Source organism: Aethalodelphis obliquidens, unplaced genomic scaffold (assembly GCF_003676395.1).
Source record: "Aethalodelphis obliquidens isolate GAN/ISIS:26980383/991018 unplaced genomic scaffold, ASM367639v1 scaffold60, whole genome shotgun sequence".
In the NCBI taxonomy this organism is placed as follows: Eukaryota; Metazoa; Chordata; class Mammalia; order Artiodactyla; family Delphinidae; genus Aethalodelphis; species Aethalodelphis obliquidens.
Window position 1 is genome coordinate 11,437,581 of NW_020838004.1, and position 21,495 is coordinate 11,459,075.

Consider the following 21,495-nt stretch of genomic DNA (forward strand, 5'->3'; position numbering starts at 1 on the left):
TAAGAATTATTCTAACAATTTGTAGTCCCACTTGCCTTTCCTCTTACAGTATCAATCTTCCATTCCAGCCAAACACATTTAGAGTGTTTCACTTAGGTTCATGCCCTCTTCACTTATGTTCATGCCCTCTTCACTTATGTTCATGCCCAATTCCTATCTACATTATATTTTTGCTCTGCTCTTCAGGTACAACCATCAAAGCTCCAACTTAATGTTAGTTCTCCCATGAAGTCTGTGATCGATCCAGCTATGATATTCTCACCCTCCTCTGAACTTATCTGTTTGTATACATATACTCCATATGCACTTTTTTTAAACATCGTTATTGGAGTATAATTGCTTTACAATGTTGTGTTAGTTTCTGCTGTATAACAAAGTGAATCAGCTATATGTAAACATATATCCCCATATCTCCTCCCACTAGCGTCTCCCTCCCAGCTTCCCTATCCCACCCCTCTAGGTGGGATAAGTTTACAAAGCTCAGTCACAAAGCACCGAGCTGATCTCCCTGTGCTATGCAGCTACTTCCCACTAGCTATCTATTTTACACGTGGCAGTGTATATGTGTCAATGTTACTCTCTAATTTTGTCCCAAATTACTCTTCCCCCTCCCCGTGTCCTCAAGTCCATTCTCAACATCTGTGTCTTTATTCCTGTCCTGGCTCCTAGGTTCATCACAACCATTTTTTTTTTAGATTCCATATATATGTGTTAGCATTTGGTATTTGCTTTTCTCTTTCTGACTCACTTCACTCTGTATGACAGACTCTAGGTCCATCCACCTCATTACAAATAACTCAATTTCATTTTTTTTTCTTTTCTTTTTTTCTTTTTGCAGTACACGGGCTTCTAACTGTTGTGGCCTCTCCCGTTGTGGAGCACAGGCTCCAGACGCGCAGGCTCAGCGGCCATGGCTCACGGGCCTAGCCGCTCCGCGGCATGTGGGATCTTCCCGGACCGGGGCACAAACCCGTGTCCCCTGCATCAGCAGGCAGACTCTCAACCACTGCGCCACCAGGGAAGCCCTCAATTTCATTTCTTTTTATGGCTGAGTAATATTCCATTGTATATATGTACCACTTCTTTATCCATTCATCTGTCAATGGACACTTAGTTGCTTCCCTGTCCTGGCTATCATAAACAGAGCTGCAATGAACATTGTGGTACATGACTCTTTTAGAATTATGGTTTTCTCAGTGTATATGCCCAGTAGTGGGATTGCTGGGTCATATGGTAGTTCTATTTTTAGTTACTTAAGGAACCTCCATACTGTTCTCCATAGAGGCTTATCAATTTACATTCCCACCAACAGTGCAAGGGGATTCCCTTTTCTCCACATCCTCTCCACAATTTATTGTTTGTAGATTTTTTGATGGTAGCCATTCTGACGGGTGTGAGGTGATACCGCATTGTAGTTTTGATTTGCATTTCTCTAATGATTAGTGATGTTGAGCATTCTTTCATGTGCTTGTTGACAATCTGTATATCTTCTTTGGAGAAATGTCTATTTAGATCTTCTGCCCCTTTCTGGATTGGGTTGTTTGTTTTTTTGATACTGAGTTGCATGAGCTGCTTGCAAATTTTGAACGTTAATCCTTTGTCAGTTGCTTCATTTGCAAATATTTTCTCCCATTCTGAGAGATGGCTTTTGGTCTTGTTTATGGTTTCCTTTGCTGTGCAAAAGCTTTGAAGTTTCATTAGGTCCCATTTGTTTATTTTTGTTTTTATTTCCATTTCTCTAGGAGGTGGGTCAAAAAGGATCTTGCTGTCATTTATGTCATAGAGTGTTCTGCCTATGTTTTCCTCTAAAAGTTTTAGAGTGTCTGCCTTTACATTAAGTCTTTAATCCATTTTGAGTTTATTTTTGTGTATGGTGTTAGGGAGTGTTTTAATTTCATTCTTTTACATGTAGCTGTCCAGTTTTCCCAGAACCACTTATTGAAGAGGCTGTCTTTTCTCCACTGTATATTCTTGCCTCCTTAATCAAAGATAAGGTGACCATATGTGCGTGGGTTTATCTCTGGACTTTCTATGCTGTTCCATTGATCTATATTTCTGTTTTTGTGCCAGTACCATACTGTCTTGATTACAGTAGCTTTGTAGTATAGTATGAAGTCAGGGAGCCTGATTCCTCCAGCTCCGTTTTTCTTTCTCAAGATTGCTTTGGCTATTCGGGGTCTTTTGTGTTTCCATACAAATTGAGAAATGTTTTGTTCTAGTTCTGTGAAAAGTGCCATTCATAGTTTGATAGGGATTGCATTGAATCTGTAGATTACTTTGGGTAGTATAGTCATTTTCACAATGTTGACTCTTCCAATCCAAGAACATGGTATATATCTCCATGTGTTTGTATCATCTTTAATTTCTTTCATCAGTGTCTTATAGTTTTCTGCATACAGGTCTTTTGTCTCCTTAGGTAGGTTTATTCCTAGGTATTTTATTCTTTCTGTTGAAATAGTAAATGGGAGTGTTTCCATAATTTCTCTTTCAGATTTTTCATACTTAGTGCATAGGAATGCAAGAGATTTCTGTGCATTAATTTTCTATCCTGCTACTTTAACAAATTCACTAATTAGCTCTAGTACTTTTCTGCTAGCATCGTTAGGATTCTCTATGTGTAATATCATGTCATCTGCGAACAGTGACAGCTTTACTTCCTCTTTTCTAATTTGGATTCTTTTTATTTCTTTTTTTTCTCTGATTGCTGTGGCTAAAACTTCCAAAAACTATGTTGAATAATAATGGTGAGAATGGACAACCTGGTCTTGGTCCTGATCTTAGTGGAAATGGTTTCAGTTTTTCACCATTGAGAATGATGTTGGCTGTGTGTCTGTCATATATGGCCTTTATTATGTAGACATAAGTTCCCTCTATGCCTACTTCCAGTAGAGTTTTTATTATACATGGGTGTTGAATTTTGTCAAAAGCTTTTTCTGTATCTATTGACATGATCACATGATCCTTCATTTTGTTAATATGGTTTATCACATTGATTGATTTGCACATATTGAAGAATCCTTGCATTCCTGGGATAAACCCCAGTTGATCATGGTGTATGATCCTTTTAATGTGCCATTGGATTCTGTTTGCTAGTATTGTGTTGAGGATTTTTGCATCTATGTTCATCAGTGATATTGGCCTGTAGTTTTCTTTCTTTGTGACATCTTTGTCTGATTTTGGTATCAGGGTGATGGTGGCCTCGTAGAATGAGTTTGGGAGTGTTCCTCCCTCCGTTATATTTTGGAAGAGTTTGAGAAGGATAGGTGTTAGCTCTTTTCTAAATGTTTGATAGAATTCGCCTGGGAAGCCATCTGGTCCTGGGCTTTTGTTTTCTGGAAGATTTTTAATCACAGTCTCAATTTCAGTGCTTGTGATTGGTCTGTTCATATTTTCTCTTTCTTCCTGGTTCAGTCTCAGAAGGTTGTGCTTTTCTAAGAATTTGTCCATTTCTTCCAGGTTGTCCATTTTATTGTCATAGAGTTGCTTGTAGTAATCTCTCATGATCCTTTGTATTTCTGCAGTGTCAGTTGTAACTTCTCCTTTTTCATTTCTAACTCTATTGATTTGAATATTTCTGTTTTTTTCTTGATGAGTCTGGCTAATGGTTTACCAACATTGTTTATCTTCTCAATGAACCAGGTTTTAGTTTTATTGATCTTTGCTATTTTTTCCTTCATTTCTTTTTCGTTTATTTCTTATCTGATATTTATGATTCCTTTCATTCTGCTAATTTTGGTGTCTTTTTTGTTCTTCTTTCCCTAATTGCTTTAGGTGTAAGGTTATGTTGTTTATTTGAGATGTTTCTTGTTTCTTGAGGTAGGATTGTATTGCTATAAATTTCCCTCTTAGTACTGCTTTTGCTGCATCCCATAGGTTTTGGGTCATCGTGTTTTCACTGTCATTTGTTTCTAGGTATTTTTTGATTTCCTCTTTGATTTCTTCAATGATCTCTTGGTTATTAAGTAGTGTATTGTTTAGCCTCCATGTGTTTGTATTTTTTTTTACAGATTTTTACCTTTAATTGATATCTAGTCTCATAGCATGTGGTAAGAAAAGTTACTTGATATGATTTCAATTTTCTTAAATTTTCCAAGGCTTGATTTGTGACCCAAGTTATGGTCTATCCCAGAGAATGTCCATGAGCACTTGAAAAGAAAGTGTATTCTGGTTTTTTGGATGGAATGTCCTATAAATATCAATTAAGTCCATCTGGTTTAATGTGTCATTTAAAGTTTGTGTTTCCTTATTTATTTTCATTTTGGTTGATCTGTCCACTGGTGAAAGGGGGTGTTAAAGTCCCCTACTATGATTGTGTTACTGTCAATTTCCTCTTTTATGGCTGTTAGCATTTGCCTTATGTATTGAGGTGCTCCTATGTTGGGTGCATAAATATTTACAACTGTTTTATCTTCTTCTTGGATTGATCCCTTGATCATTATGTAGTGTCCTTCTTTGTCTCTTGTAATAGTCTTTATTTTAAAGTGTATTTTGTCTGATATGAGAATTGCTACTCCAGTTTTCTTTTGATTTCCATTTGCATGGAATATCTTTTTCCATCCCCTCATTTTCAGTCTGTATGTGTCCCTAGCTCTGAAGTGGGTCTCTTGTAGACAGCATATGTATGGGTCTTGTTTTTGTATTCATTCAGCCAGTCTATCTCTTTTGGTTGGAGCATGTAATCCATTTACATTCAAGGTAATCATTGATATGTATGTTCCTATTACCATTTTCTTAATTGTTTGGGGTTGTTGTTGTGGGTCTTTTCCTTCTCTTGTGTTTCCTGCCTAAAGAAGTTCCTTTAGCATTTGTTGTAAAGCTGGTTTGGTGGTGCCTAATTCTCTTAACTTTTGCTTATCTGTAAAGGTTTCAATTTCTCCATTGAATCTGAATGAGATCCTTGCTGGGTAGAGTAATCTTGCTTGTAGGTTTTCCCCCTTCATCACTTTAAATATGTCCTGCCACTCCCTTCTGGCTTGCAGAGGTTCTGCTGAAAAATCAGCTGTTAACCTTATGGGGATTCCCTTGTATGTTATTTGTTGTTTTTCCCTTGCTGCTTTTAATATTTTTTCTTTGTATTTAATTTTTGATAGTTTGATTACTATGTGTCTTGGCATGTTTCTCTTTGGGTTTATCCTGTATAGGACTCTCTGCGCTTCCTGGACTTGACTGATTATTTCCTTTCCCATGTTAGGGAAGTTTTCGACTATAATCTCTTCAAATATGTTCTCAGACCCTTTCTTTTTCTCCTCTTCTCCTGGGACCCCTGTAATTCGAATGTTGGTGCGTTTAATGTCGTCCCAGAAGTCTCTGAGAGTGTCCTCAATTTTCATTCTTTTTTCTTTATTCTGCTCCCTGACAGTTATTTCTACCATTTTTTCTTCCAGGTCACTTTTCCGTTCTTCTGCCTCTGTTATTCTGCTATTGATTCCTTCTAGAGTATTTTTAATTTCAGTAATTGTGTTGTTCATCACTGTTTGTTTGTTCTTTAGTTCTCCTAGATCCTTGTTAAATTTTTCTTTTATTTTCTCTATTCTGTTTCTGAGATTTTGGATCATCTTTACTATCATTACTCTGAATTCTTTTTCAGGTAGGTTGCTTCTTTCATCTTCATTTATTTGGTATTGTAGGTTTTTACCTTGCTCCTTCATCTGTAACATATTTTTTGTTGTTTCTTTTGTTTTGTTTTGTTTTGTTTTGATGGGTGGTGCTGTATTCCTTTCTTACTGTTTGTTTGGCCTGTGACGTCTAGCACTGGAGTTTGCAGGCAGTTGGATAGAGCCAGGTCTTGGTGCTGAGTTGAGGACCTCCGGGAGGCCTCACTCTGATTGATATTCTCTGGGGTCTGAGGTTCTCTGTTAGTCCAGCAGTTTGGACTTGGAGTTCCCACCACAGGAGTTCGGGCTCGACCTCCGGCCTGGGAACTAAGATCCCTCAAGCTTTGTGGAGCAGTAAAAGAAAAAAAGAAAGAAAGAAAGAAAGAAAGAAAGAAAAAAAAAAGGAGCAGTACAATATCAAAGAATAAAAAACAAAATAAATTTAGAAAGATAAAAAATATATTAGGAGAAATTAAACTATAATTGAAACAACCAGTCACTGGGGGTTCCTCCCATCCCCTTAGGTGTCCATGGTCCCCCATCGGTGCCTGGTAGGTTCCCTAGTTGTGAGAAGACGCGAATTCTGCATCCTCCTGGTATGCCATCTTGACTCTGCCCTCTCCGTATGCACTTTTGTTAGTTGTCTTTATATGTGAATAATCTTCTTTAGAACTATAATCTGAGAGGCTATTTTTCACTTATCTGCCTACTTCACAGAAACTTGCACATACTAAATACTTGAAAATATTGGTTGAGAGTTTATGATTTTTTATACATGGGCTTTGAATATATAAATTATCCACATTTTTCAGACTGCAATAGAATGCAGAGATTTATTTGAAACTGAAACTTTTTTTTAATATTCTGACCATTTTATACTCCATAAAAGTACAACTGTTTCTAGAGTTCTTCCAAAGCCCTTTACTGAGTGTTAATATTTAATCAATTAATATTCTTTGTGACAACTGAATATTGTTGAGATATAATTAGAAGAAAGGAAACTCACACTTACTGGCTTCCTATCCTTGAAAAGCACTATGCCAAATGGTGTCACGCATATTCTTCTGTTTAATCTTCTCAGCTAAAGACATCAAGTAATTTTCTCAAGTCTCAGAACTCTTCAGTGGTGAACTAGGGTTTACAGTTTCCCATCTTCCCCCCAAAATCTGTTCCTTTTACAATTTTTATTTCAATTAATGACACCATCATATACCAAATTTCCCAGAGAGAAATTTGTATCTCATCCAGGCTTCTTATTCTCCCTTACCCCTAGTCAATAAATCCTGTTAATAATAAAGTGCATCTCAAATCCATTCACTCCTCTCCATTTCTACTGATAGTATCTTAGTTTAAGAATTCATCATGTCTCATCTAGACCATTTCAACAGCCTCCCTGTTTGCTCGCTCCACTGCCTCTTTCACACCACCACCAGAGTAATCTTTTTAAAGCACAAATGTGAACATATCACTCTCTCTCTTAAAACCTAACCTCAGTAGTTACACATCACCTAAAAGATAAAATTATATCTCCAGAGAACTACATTCAAGACCTTTACACCCTCATCTCCAGTTGCTCCACAGCTCATAATTTACACACTCTTGAATAACAGGCAGGTCTCCCTGGAACTTCTTGCAGCTTCCAAGGCCCACACTGCTCCCACTGCCTCACAGGACTTGCTCGTAAATGTCTCTCTCCTACTCTTCTTTAAGACTTGACTTTAGTGTCATCCCCTTTAGATGGGCTTATTCAGCCCAAATTTTGTCCCATCCAAAATTTAGAATTTCTTCTTTTTGGCAAACCATAGCAGCCTGATTTTTTTTTCTTTTTTTCTTTTTGTAAAACCTATGATATTTGTCTCTTTTTATTTGTTGAACAGATATTACCTGAGTTCTTACCATGTGCCAGGCTGGGACTAGAAAGAGGAAAACACTTTCCTTTCCTGAAGTAGTGTGCATTATAATAGAGACAAAATGCAAACAATATAGGATAATAGGGTTACTGCAGGGCATCCTCAAGACACCCACCATGATTTTTCAATGTAAAAACTAGGAATCTTAGAAGCAGAATTTTTAGTTTGGAATATTGTATTTACTTTTTTAAATGAAATAAATTTAATGAATTTTTAACAGTTACCTTCCCAAGCAACTTCTTTAGCCCAATATGTTGTTAAACTATTCCTAGGGTATTATATCGGCTCCAAGTGTCTCCTGTAGAAAACGAAATTATTAAGTTTTGACCATTTACACAGCAGATTATGATTTTAAAAAGCACCTCTTAAGCAAATCTTACCAAAGAGTAAAGATTATGGACTATTATGATTAGTATGATGCCTTATGTAAAGTGGTAGTCACTATGTTGAGACTGATGTATATGTAGCATTTGAGAAATTGAATTGTGAGTTTAGTTTTATTAAAGTCTGTATTTTGTAAGGAGATCCACCTTACAGATTTTACCTTAAAGTCTATGAATACTACAGTTAAAGAATATTCTGAAATTATGTTACAGAACAGCCAGCCAAGGACCAATCCATCCTGATGTTGGATCCGGATCACAGAGAAAACACTGATGAAGTATAACAGTAACATCATTATTTTTGAGAATCTCCTGTAAATATATCATATATTTATGCATTTGTTAATTATTAAAACACTATAACCATAAAATAAAGGTAAATCATAACATGGGCAATGTAGATAAATTGACTAGTTTACATTAATGCTACAAATTATACTTTGTTATGTTTTTATTGATAAATACATTTTTAATAAATGAAAATACTTCATTGTTTTTAATGAGTATGCTACTGGAAATAAAGTCATTGTATTTAAAAATAAAATAAGGCATTTTATTATTCAAGTTATGTATTAGCTATAGTACTGAAGCTTGTTTTTCTGAAATTCCTAATAAATTCTACAGAATTTTTGTACAGCAGTGTAAAAAGTTTATGATTAATAATTCCTCTCATAAATAGTAATGCTATTTATTTAAGACTTTGAAGGATCTCTGTACTCAGAGATGTTACCAAGGGGTCTTGTTCTCAATTATGCAGGTTCAGAAATTAAAGTTATCACTTTATCCAGGGCTGATGGGTCTCTAAAAAACTGACTTTACTAGCAAAGCTCACAAGGTAAATGGTAAATATAAAAAATAAACTGCAGTCTCAACTGGATTACTTGAATTGCCTGATCGGTATGTTCTTTTCCCAATAAGAATGTCTGCTGGAGAAACCAGATATATATTAGAAGTTTGTTTTTTTCAGTATAGAAACAAAGCCAAAAGTTGTATGATCATAAAAATTTTTTTTCATAGAATTATGACAGTCTCATACATCCTTTTATTTTCCATCAACTATTTCTACTTCATGTTCTCATCACCTCTCATCTGGACTATCTCAAGATGAATTTCTTACCTCTGGCACCAATAAGGCTGCTAGAATGGCATTTCTAAAGTGTGAGTGAAATGACCAGAATGAAAATTATATCAATCCAATCTTAAATGTTTTTAGAGCTTCCTCTCTGGCTACTAGAGAAAATTTACACTCCTGAGTGTGGCATGTAAGGCTCTTCATATTATGAGTCCTCCCTCCTTACCTACATCATCTTTAACACCTTTCTCACCACACCACTTATTCCAATATACTGAACTCTTTATAGACTCCCAAATACAACCTGCTATTTCATGCCTCTCTGCTTGTACATATACTACTATCTTGGAATGCCTTCCCTTTCACTCTACTTACATCTGCCTAATAAAATTTAATTCATTCTTTTAAATTCTGTTTAGGTTGAATTTTCTCCAATTTTTCCTAATAATTATCTCTACTGCCTCCTGTATATAAATTAGGTACTTTGTACCCCAAACTGTAATTATTTGTGTGTATAAATGTCTCCTTCTAAATCAAGAGCTCCTGGAAACTAGATTGTCATTCGTTTGTGCCCTTAGGAATTAAAATAGGGTACATAGTGGCAGATCAAAATAACAAATAAAGGAAAAAATATTCAATTGTTCAACTTATCGAGCCCCTACTATGTGCTAGGTACTGCTCTGTGTGTTAGAGATACAATAAAAGACAAAACTTATTATTTGCCATTATGGAACTTAAATTTTAGTGAGGATTACAGATTTTAAAACATAAAACTATAACATCAGATAGTTATACAGTATACCAAATGAAAACCAGAGCATGGTAAGGGACAGAGAATGATGGGAGTACTATTTTAGAGACAGAGGTAGAGTGCTCAGAGCAGGGGTCTGAGAAGGTGACATTTGAGCAAATATCTGAGTGAGTAGGAGAGCTAACCTTGGTGGTAGTAGAATAGAATTCTACATAGAGGGGACCTTCCACAAGAGTGTGCTTAACATGTTTAAGGAATAGAAAGGCTAGCATGGCTACTGAGCGGCGAGCAAGGCAGAATTGCTGGGAAATAATGTAAGAGAGGTAGCCACAGGCAGGACCATCTAGGGCTTGTAGGCCATGGGATTTCAGTCTAGATTTATGTGAATGAATCCTTTGCAGGGTTTAGGGTAAGGGAGGAACATGATCCTTTTAAAGGATCACCCCGGTGTCTGGAACATATATTTAGGAGAGGGAAGAAGGTAGCAAGTATTTAAGGAGGGGAGCAATTAAAGAAGTTTTGCAATAGCCTAAGTGAGAGACGTTTATGGCTTGGATCAGGTTAACAATGGTGGCAGTAATAAGCGGTCAGATAAAGAATATATTTTGAAATATTTTATGATGGAATGGATGTGAAATAAAGAAAAGGAGCAATCAAGGATGATTCCAATGTTTTTGGGCCTGAGTACCTGTGTGAATGATGGAACCATTTCCTGAGATGAAGAATACAGAAGGAGAAGCAGGTTTTGGCTGAAAATCCATTTTTAGGTTTAAGATGCTTATTATCTATCCAAGTGGTGATACTAAATAGGCAGTTAAACACACAAGTCTGGAATTTGGGTGTGTGGCCCTGAGTCAACATGTAATTTGGGAATTGCCAGTGTGCAGATGATATTTACAGCCGTGAAATTAGTTGAAATCACCTGCTGAGAGAATGTAGCTAGAGAAGAGATCTGAGCAGAGAAGAAAGAAATTGTCTCAAGAAGGAGGGAGGAATCAACTGTGTCAAAGCTGGTAATAAGTTTGGGTTAAATTAAGACTGAAAAACTCCCACTGGATTTGGCTACCTGGAGGTCACTGGTGGTTTTTTTTTTTTTTTTTTTTTTTTTGAGGTACGCGGGCCTCTCACTGCTGTGGCCTCTCCCGTTGCGGAGCACAGGCTCCGGACGCGCAGGCTCAGCGGCCATGGCTCATGGGTCCAGCCGCTCCGCGGCATGTGGGATCTTCCCAGACCGGGGCACCAACCCGTGTACCCTGCATCGGCAGGCGGACTGTCAACCACTGCGCCACCAGGGAAGCCCCTCACTGGTGGTTTTGACAAAAATGATTCAGCAGAGTTTTGGAACAAAAATCTAATTGGAATGGGTTCAAGAGGGAGTAAAAAAAAAAAAAAAAAAAAGATAATAAGGTATTACCAGAAATTTTATAGGAATAAACTTAAAAGTTAGGCAAAATGGAACTGGTTAGCAGAATTATGGTCCCCCAAGATGTTCACATCCTCCTCTTCAGGACACGTGAAGATATGACCTTAGATGGCAAAAGGAACTTTGCAGATATGACTAAGTTAAGGATATTAAGATGGGGATGTTATCCTGGGTTATCTGGGTGGATTCAGTGTAATCATAAGGGTCCAGATAAGTAAAAGAGGAAGGCAGGAGGGTCAGTGTTAAAGTCAGAGAGAGATATGCATATTATGCTAAACTGCAGGTTTTGAAGATGGAGGAGGGGACCACACCCTTAGGGATACAGGTGGCCTCTAAAAGCAAGAAAAGGTAAGGAAACAAATTCTGCCCTAGAGCCTACAGAAGTAACAGTCCTATCAACACCTTGATTCTAGCCCACAGAAACCCATTTTAGATTTCTGATCTTTAAGTAACAAATTTATATTGTCTTAAGACACTAAGTTTGTGGTATTTTGTTACATCACAATAGGAAACTAATACACCATTTTACATAACATAGTCATGGGTTATGGGGATTAGAATGTGACTTTTTTTTTTTTTTTTTTTTGGCGGTACGCGGGCCTCTCACTGTTGTGGCCTCTGCCGTTGCGGAGCACAGGCTCCGGACACGCAGGCTCAGCGGCCATGGCTCACGGGCCCAGCCGCTCCGCGGCATGTGGGGTCTTCCCTGACCGGGGCACGAACACACGTCCCCTGCATCGGCAGGCGGACTCTCAACCACTGCGCCACCAGGGAAGCCCAGAATGTGACTGTTTTTGGTGAACCATTATTCTGTTACCATAATCCAGAGACAAACTCACCCAAGGTCATGACCAACTGAAAGAAGAAGCATTTTGTACCATCTTATTTGGGGTGTATAAGAGCAGAATTTAGGAAGGCAAGAGTAAATTTAGAGCTTAGATTTTAAAAAACAGAAAGTTGTATGCCTCTACTAGTAAATATTTTGGGACATTTTTTTATGCCATCAGTACAATTTTGTGAATTTTGATGTCATTTATTAAATGACATTCCTCTCGGTCCCAGTAATGTATAGAGGTCGAGGGAAAGGGCTCTGGCCTTCCCAGTGTCACATCTTCGGCACGGAAGGCTTCTATTCCATAGGTTCTAACCTCAAGTGCCCAGACACTGGGCTCCAAGGAGCAGGGCAAAACCAGGGTTCAGCAGGCTCCTTCCTGGTACTCAACGCCTTCTTTGATTTCAGGCCTGTGGAGCTGCCCTAGGAGCCAGAGTTGTGGTATCCCCTCCTCTTCCACATTGCATTGCAAACTATAAAGGCTGTTCTACAGTAAATAAATAAATAAACAAACAAATAAATAAATAATGATATTCCAATGGGGTAAGCAGGCCAAATGGGTGTGCCATGATGTTTATGAAGTATTCCAAACATCTCAAATGAAAATTTGTGGGTTTTTTTAAAGACAAAGATTTATATTTATATGCTACTGTAGATGTATTCAACAGCATCCTACATGCCAGACCAGCTCCACATTTAATAATCCCTAACTTTAATTCCTTTCATTTGTGCATCAAAGAATGCCTCTACAAACAAGGATAGTTAAAAATAGTTAAAATCCAAAGTCAGCCTAGGCCAAAACAGCCTCACTAGTAAGCTGGTAAAGCAGGATAAGATTTGTACTTTACTAATACATTATGACATTGTCCACTACTAGAATCACTGTGCAATATTGCCCATAACTCCCCCAAAAATAAATGTTAGAATTTTAGATCCAGAGGGGGTTCATTAAAAGTGAGAAAAGTAGAAAGACAAAGAGTAGAGGTTCCTTTTGAATTAAAGTGAAAGAGAATAGCATTTTGCATGCTACAAAAGTGAAGACTAAGTGAGAATGTGATAGTATATATATTTTTAAATAATGTAAGAAAGAAAAATGCCTTATCACACTGAGTTTTAAGTTTTAGGGAAAAAGGATTCTCTTTCGAATTGAGAAAGTAAATTTAGAAGAATCAAAGAAAGCATCACTTTCCTCAGTGAATAAACTAATAAAACTCACTACAAGATATGGTAATCTCTTAGGCAAAGGATATCAAAAAAATCAGAAGAGGGACTTCCGGGCTTCCCTGGCACAGTGGTTAAGAATCCGCCTGCCAATGCAGAGGACACGGGTTTGAGCCCTGGTCCAGGAAGATCCCACATGCCATGGAGCAACTAAGCCTGTGTGCCACAACTACTGAGCCTGTATGCTGCAACTACTGAAGCCCACAGGCCTAGAGCCCGTGCTCCACAACAAGAGAAGCCACCATGATGAGAAGCCCATGCACTGCATCGAAGAGCAGCCCGCTCACCGCAGCTAGAGAAAGCCCGCGTGCAGCAACAAAGACCCAACACAGCCAAATAATTTTTAAATAACTAAATTAATTAATTAATTAAAGAAATAGAAAAAAAATTATAAAAAGAAAAAAGAGGGACTTCCTTAGTGGTGCAGTGGTTAAGAATCCGCCTGCCAGTGCAGGGGACACAGTTGTGATCCCTGGTCCAGGAAGATCCCACATGCTGTGGAGCAACTAAGCCTGTGCACCACAACTACTGAGCCTGCATGCTGTAACTACTGAAGCCTGTGTGTCTAGAGCCCATGCTCCACAACAAGAGAAGCCACCGCAATGAGAAGCCTACACACCGCAACGAAGAGTAGCCCCTGCTCGCCACAACTAGAGAAAGCCTGCATGCAGCAAAGAAGACCCAATGCAGCCAAATAAATAAATAAATTTAAATAAATAAAGGGATTTGAAAAAAATAATCAAAAGAAAATTTAGACACACTTGTAGGAGGCAGAGCTTCTAATAACTGATAAGAGAAATTTAGACAGGTTTATCTAAAATCACTGTCAGAGAGGATCACTTGCTTACAATAGCATGGAAACACATTTGGATATTTGAACTGTCCAAGCATGAGTCTGGAAATATTTTAAGCAAATGTTTTAATTAAAATATAACACATATATAAAGGGGGAACAAATCATGTATATATCACATATATCTTGATAAAATTTTATGAAGTAACCACCACCTGGATTAAGATATGGAACATTACTAGCACCCCAGAAGTATTACACATTACCCCTCAAAAATAATTGCTATTCTGACTTCTGTCACCAGAGATTTAATTAGTCCATTTTGGACATTTATATAAATAAAATCATACTGTAGTATATATATGTAATATTAAAATAAAATTGGCATCAAAGAGGATTACCATAACCTCATTTTAAATCCATGTTGGCAAAGCACATGAAGAGATGCTCAATATCACTAATTATTAGAGAAATGCAAATCAAAACTACAATGAGGTTATCACCTCACACTGGTCAGAATGGCCATCATCAAAAAATCTACAAACAATAAATGCTGGAGAGAGTTTGGAGAAAATGGGACCCTCCTACACTGTTGGTGAGAATGTAAATTGGTACAGCCATTATGGAGAACAGTATGGAGGTTCCTTAAAAAACTAAAAATAGAACTACCAAATGATCCAGCAATCCCATTCCTGGAGAAAATCATAATTCAAAAAGATACATGCTTGACCACCTAGAGGGGTGGGAGGGAGATACAAGAGGGAGGAGATATGGGGATACATGTATATGTATAGCTGATTCACTTTGTTATAAAGCAGAAACTAACACACCATTGTAAAGCAATTATACTCCAATAAAGATATTTAAAATATATATATATACATGCACCCCAATGTTCATTCCAACACTACTTACAATAGCCGGGACATAAAAGCAACCTTAATGTCCATCAACAGAAGAATAGATAAAGAAGATGTGGTGTATACAGACACACACACACACACACACACACACACACACACACACACATAAAATGGAATATTACTCAGCCATAAAAAAGAATGAAAATGCTATTTGCAGCAACATGGATGAACCTAGAGATTGTCATACTGAGCAAAGTTAAAAGTCAGACAGAAAGACAAATATATGATATCACTTATATGTGGAATCTAAAAAAAATGGTACAAATGAACTTATTTACAAAACAGAAATAGAGTCACAGATGTAGAAGCAATCTTGTGGTTACCAGAGGGGAAAGCGGGGGAGGGATAAAATTGGGAGATTGGGATTGACATATACATGCTATTATATATAAAACAGATAACTAATAAGGAACTACTGTATAGCACAGGGAACTCTACTCAATACTCTGTGATGACCTATATGGGAAAAGAATCTAAAAAAGAATGATATATGTATATGTATAACTGATTCGCTTTGCTATACAGCAGAAACTAACACAACATTATAAATCAACTATACTCCAGTAAAAATTTTAAAAATAGATAAATCACATTGGCAATAAAATACACCAACACCACTCAATTCAAGAAATATAGAGGTAAATTTTTGTTTCTAATAAGAACAAAACCTCATTAGTTTGAGTCAGAATGGCAATGCCTGTGTTCCTACAAATGTTGATGCTTTTAGAGAAAACTACATTGTATACATATATAAATACACACACACTTGTGTATATTTTAATAGCTTGTAACATGTACCAGATTTTCTCAATTTCATGTAATTTTATCCTTTTCAATTAAAAAAATTCTTTAAATGTGTAACTAAATATGACAGTTTTTATATCTCTATAAACATTTTATATAAAAATTCCAAAAATGTTTATTCTTTTATTTATTCAAAAATGTTTATTTCTTTCTTCTTTCTTTGGCATTAAGAAACCTGGCTCTCATTATCCACAATGAGTGCATTAATTTGTTTAACCCTGGTACACAATGAAAAGTAGTTTCATAACTGCTAACCCATATACCTATGAGAAACAAATTTACCAACTGAAGTTCAGTGTTTATACCATTCCTTTTGACTTTAGTCTTACTGATTCACTCAATATACTGTTTTCCAAAGTTTTGTAGGTCAGCTCCTTTCTTCCCCATCCCCTTCAGTGTGGTTATGTCGTTAATTTTAATAGTTAGATTTATTCGTCATGATCTGCATTCCATGTTGAGTTCTTACAATGTTCTGGCTAAAGTTTTTTCTAATTTGCACACAGTAAAATTCACTTTTTATGGTATACAATTCTATGAATGTTGACAAATGCAGAGAGTTGTGCATCTACCACCACTGAACCATGAAGATTTGTCAAGCCAAAATTTCCCTTGTACAGCCTTGAGCAACCGCTGACCCATTTTTTGTTCTTATGGTTTTGCCTTTTCCAGAAAAGGGGAAAGCTAGAATAAAACCTCTGGTGCTGGGTGGGAGTCAGAGTCAGCATGAATTCATGCTGTTTTAAAATATATATACAGATAGATGGATACAAAAATATAGATATGTATGTGTACATCGGTCAGCACACATATGCATATTTCCTTGCTCTGTCTGCTTAGAGAAACTGGCACTCAGATCTTGGTTTCTAAAAACTATTCTCTGGGCTCCCCTGGTGGCACAGTGGTTGGGAGTCCGCCTGCCGATGCAGAGGACATGGGTTCATGCCCCGGTCTGGGAAGATCCCACATGCCGTGGAGCGGCTGGGCCCGTGAGCCATGGCCGCTGGGCCTCCGCGTCCGGAGCCTGTGCTCCGCAATGGGAGAGGCCACAACAGTGGGAGGCCTGCGTACCGCAAAAAAAAAAAAGAAAAGAAAGAAAACGAAGAAACTATTCTCTAATAGAAGGAACCAGGGCTTTGGGGGAAGTAATTGATTCTAGAACTGGTACAGGGAAAATACAAGATAGGCCTGGAGTAAATAAAAATGGAAGTATTTTAAAAGGACACAGGAACTAACCTAAAAGTGCTTCCAGTAGCCAAAACTGGAACAATTTGACCAAAAAAATAATGATAATATTGTATTATAACCCAAAGAATAAGACAAATATCTGTAAGTCCATACTGACATAAATCATTGAATAAATAGATGAGAGGGAAGAAACAACTCTTCTTTACAAAAGCATTCCAATTAATAAACGTAGAAGAAATGAGGGAAATAGAAAAATCACCATTAGAAAATTGTTACAAGCAAGATCCACAAATGAATGCTAAAATCAGCTGGAAAGTTTAAGGAGAAGCAGAATATTTACATAGCCTCAAAGTATCTCACCCAAAGTATTTATTCATCTCAAAGGGAAAAAAGTAATCTTATAGGAAAGGAGACCCTGGCTGCTATCACTTGAACCACATGATGAAGATTAAAATTACTAGTAAGAGACTATGTCAATATGTTGTACCCCCTAATATATCACACTGAGAAGGGTACATTACTTCTGTGGCACCCTTCCCCAAAATCTATAAACTCAATAATCTGGAGAAACACATCACACAAACTCAGACAAATTGAGGACATTCTGCAAAATGCCTGACCAGTACTTTACAAAATTATCAAGGTCGTGAAAGGAAAGGAAAAACAAAGGAACTGTGACAGATTAGAAGAGACTAAAGGACAGAACAAAATGTAACATCATTATCTTGGGTTGGACCCTGAAACAGAATAAGGACATTAACAAAAGGAAAAATTAAGGAAAAAACTGTTGAAATCCTAATAAAATCTGTGGTTTAGTTAATAGTATTTTACAAATGTTTGTTTCTAAGTTTTAACAACTCTACCATGGTGATATGAGATGTTAACATTAGGGAAAGCTGAGTAATGGGTATGTAGGAACTCTCTGTACTGTCATGACCACTTTTCTGTAAGTCTAAAATGATCTCAAAATTAAAAGTTAAAATGTTTTAAACTCTTAAAACGTTTAAAAATTTTTGTTGTACCATACATCCCAATTTTTGGGTCAGAACAAATGTCACTATAATTATATAAAACAGTAAAACATATGTTTAATAGTTTGCTTAAAAATATATTAATCACGTATGTGTGCCATTTGGATATGGATTATACAGAGTAACATTCCTACCCATAGGAACTGATCATTTAGATAATCTGTTTGAAAGCCATATTACAAGCCCAACATCAGTGACGCTGTGGAAGAAAAATCTCACTCTTGCCAAAGTAGCAGAAGACGCTCAAGGTGCTTAATAACAAGGCTGTATTCCCCACTGCATCTGCAGGGGCAACAAAGGTAAGAACTCTTTGGATGGGAAATACTGTGAGAGGCTTTTTTTTTTTCGGTACGCGGGCCTCTCACCGCTGCGGCCCCTCCCTCCGCGGAGCACAGGCTCCGGACGTGCAGGCCCAGCGGCCACGGCCCACGGGCCCAGCAGCTCCGCGGCATGCGGGACCCTCCCGGACCGGGGCACGAACCCGCGTCCCCTGCATCGGCAGGCGGACTCCCAACCACTGCACCACCAGGGAAGCCCTGTGAGAGACTTTTTGAGGCCCATGGAGTCTGATCCCCACCAGCCCAGGCTATCGCATCGCACAGCAGGGGCTTCACTTTACCTTCACCAAGGTCCTCATGCTCTCAAGCCCCCATGTGCTTATGCCATATGTCTTATCAAAATGGCAAGAATAAACTTCTTACAGCCATAGTGGGGGGAAAAAATCCATTAAGCGCTGGTTATTTGAAAGAAAAAGAAAAGTCTACACGCCAAGAAAAAAATGCTTTTATCTTGCAGTAAAGATATTTATCTAGTAATAATAGCTAACATTTATTGAAAGCTCACAATACGCCAAATCTTGTGCAAAGCTCTTTACATGCAGGACCTCATCTAATCCTCCTAGCAACCCAGAGAGGGAAGTACTGTTGCTGTGTCCATATTTCAAATGAAGGAACTGAAGTGAAGTGAGGTTGAGTAATGTGCCCAAGGTCACAAAGCCAGAAAAAGACATACCCAGGACTCAAACCAAAGTCTATTTGATTTTAGACCTTACTTAACCCTTGTAATGTACAACCAGGTCTCTTTACAGAGCAGAATTTCCTAGATGACTATGAGTATGGGCATATCTATAAGATTTAAAACAAGCTAAAAATACTTTTTAATTTTTTTGCAAGCATATCTAAAGTGAACATGTAACAAAAACTTTTATAAAAAACTACGTATACCACTTGGATGGAGAATTGTTTAATTTGCCACATGAGTACTTGGGGCATGTTGAAACTTGACTGATTTCTTTAGCTTTTGTAGATCACAATGGAATGTACTAGGCATCCTGTCTTCTTAATGCTAAAGGTGTCAGGGTTGTTAACTGCTAGCCAAATGACAAACATAACCACTTTGCCTACTTGGCTACTGTAAGATAGGGACAGAAGAACAAAGATTATTTAGTCTCAGCTGTGTATTGCTAAAATGAAGATCATTCCCCAAGGTGTCATGGGGGAAATATCAGGGAAAACTAAATTATCCTCCAAAATTCATTACCCTTTCCTTTTCTTATTTGGCAAAGCCTAACTCTCCCTCACCATCAGCAAGTCAAAGCATCCTGTCTTTCGTTTAGATGCTTTTTAGTGGCATGTACAGAAGGAGAGCGTAGAAGGATCAATGGAGAGACTATAGAGGAAATTATCTCATTACAGCATCTATTCATAGCACTTTTATTTGCTCATTTATTAAATATGCATTTTAAGCACTGTCTATGTGATAGGCACAACCACAGCAAGAGAAACAAAAATGAACAACACATCCCTTGCCTTCCAGCAGTTCAGTTTCCTAGGGAAAAGAGACATAAGTCATCAACTCTACGAGGACTAGACTTGGTTCCAAAGGAGTGGAATGAAGAAAGCACATGCTTGCACTTAACTTTGCCTGGGAAAGTCAGGATTTTGGAGTTTGAGGTGTAAATTGGGGTTCACCAGGCAGAGAGAAGCACAAACAATATCCCAGGAAGAGAGAACAGCATGTCCAAGACAATTAGGAGTAGTCAGCATGACCACAGCTCAGCTCGAAATCTGGGGAGTGGCAGGATATGAGGCTGGAAAGGCAGACACAAGCCAAACCGAAGTGAATAACTGACTGCCTTGTGTTATCACCCTTGTCTTCTTACTAAATTATAGAACATGTCTTATTCATCAGTATATCCCTAACTCAGTGTATGCCATGTGATAGGTCCTCACATACCATTAAACTAACAGTCCAACATAAAATTACGTGTAATCATAATCAGTTGTAAAACTAGGTCGAGTTGTATTAAGTTGTACTGTCTGAGATTTTTTTTTTTAAAACTAATGTAATATACTGCCCTCTAGTGGTTAGGAGACAATGGGCTTTCTATCACAACGAATGCCAGTAGCTTTTACCCTTTAAAATCGGGTGCTGGTTGTTTTCACGTCTTGGCTATCGTAAATAATGCTGCAGTGAACATGCGGGTGCAGATATTGTTTTGAGATAGTGATTTCATTTCCTTCACATAAATACCCAGAAGTAGAATTGCCAGATTGTTTGGTAGTTCTACTTTTTATTTTTTGAGGAATTTAACAGTTGCTTGGAAGTTAACTAAATTTATTGTCGTAATCATTTTGCAATATATACATTATTTTGTACACCTAAAACTAATACAATGTTATATGTCAATTATATCTCAATTAAAAAAACAAAACAATGCTGGTTACAACCAATAAAATATCTTCACTCACTGATAACTTGCAACCTAGTTTGAAGATCAGTGATTTCTGACAACACTTGTTTTATGTTAATATATTGCTTTATATAGAGAAAGAAAAACCAGGAAATCTATGCAACAGAATATTAGCAGTGGTGGTTTCTCAGTAGTATATTTTTCACACTATATTTTTCACACTACTTGGTACATTTATTTTTTTATCAGATAAGCCAGAAAATTAAGAGCAAATGAGAATGTCTTCTTTGATAAAAGTGTACACATGAAAGGCTAAAGAATGCCCCTTAAAGTCTGCCTTTCCAGAGTTCCGATGAAGCTGAATTATAGATCCTATAACAGTTTTTCCACATTGGAGACTGAGTTTGCTTGTCACATAAGCAACTTCCAGGGCATTCTTTAAACAAATATTCCTGAAAGGGGCTCCTGTAGCTTCAGAATCAGAAGAGGAGTAACTAATCATAAACTTGCTTTATTTCTTCCTGTATATGATCATCAATGAAATAAACTCTCCAAGGACTTCCTTGAAAAGATTACATTAGAATAACTTTTGTTCTGTGGTTGGTGCTTTTGAAAACAAAGTATAATAAAGCACTATTAATACTGTACTACAGAGTGGTAAACTATGTAAGCAAAAATACAATATTGAAGGGTTGCCTTAATGATTGTTATTGCTTATATTTCCTAAAAGTTGGGTTATGAGCCAAAAAATACTTATTAAACACTTAAAATATTTTTTAAATCTCTTCTCCATTTTTAATATTTTATCCTCATACTTTATTGCTTATGTAGTAGTTGTCATAACGCCTTTCTTCTAGAGATTTTTATAATGCCTAGATACT

At 37.2% G+C, this 21,495-nt stretch overlaps 1 protein-coding gene and 1 non-coding gene across 2 annotated transcripts in view; both read left to right on the forward strand.

The window, feature by feature from the left end:
- Nucleotides 1–21,495, forward strand: part of CEP126 (centrosomal protein 126) — a 165,665-nt gene that overhangs the window by 106,842 nt on the left and 37,328 nt on the right. The gene's annotated exons all lie outside the window — the stretch shown is intronic.
- Nucleotides 12,182–12,300, forward strand: LOC113610058 (small nucleolar RNA SNORA57). Its single transcript, XR_003428927.1, has one exon. It is a non-coding gene; the product is annotated as a small nucleolar RNA SNORA57 (small nucleolar RNA).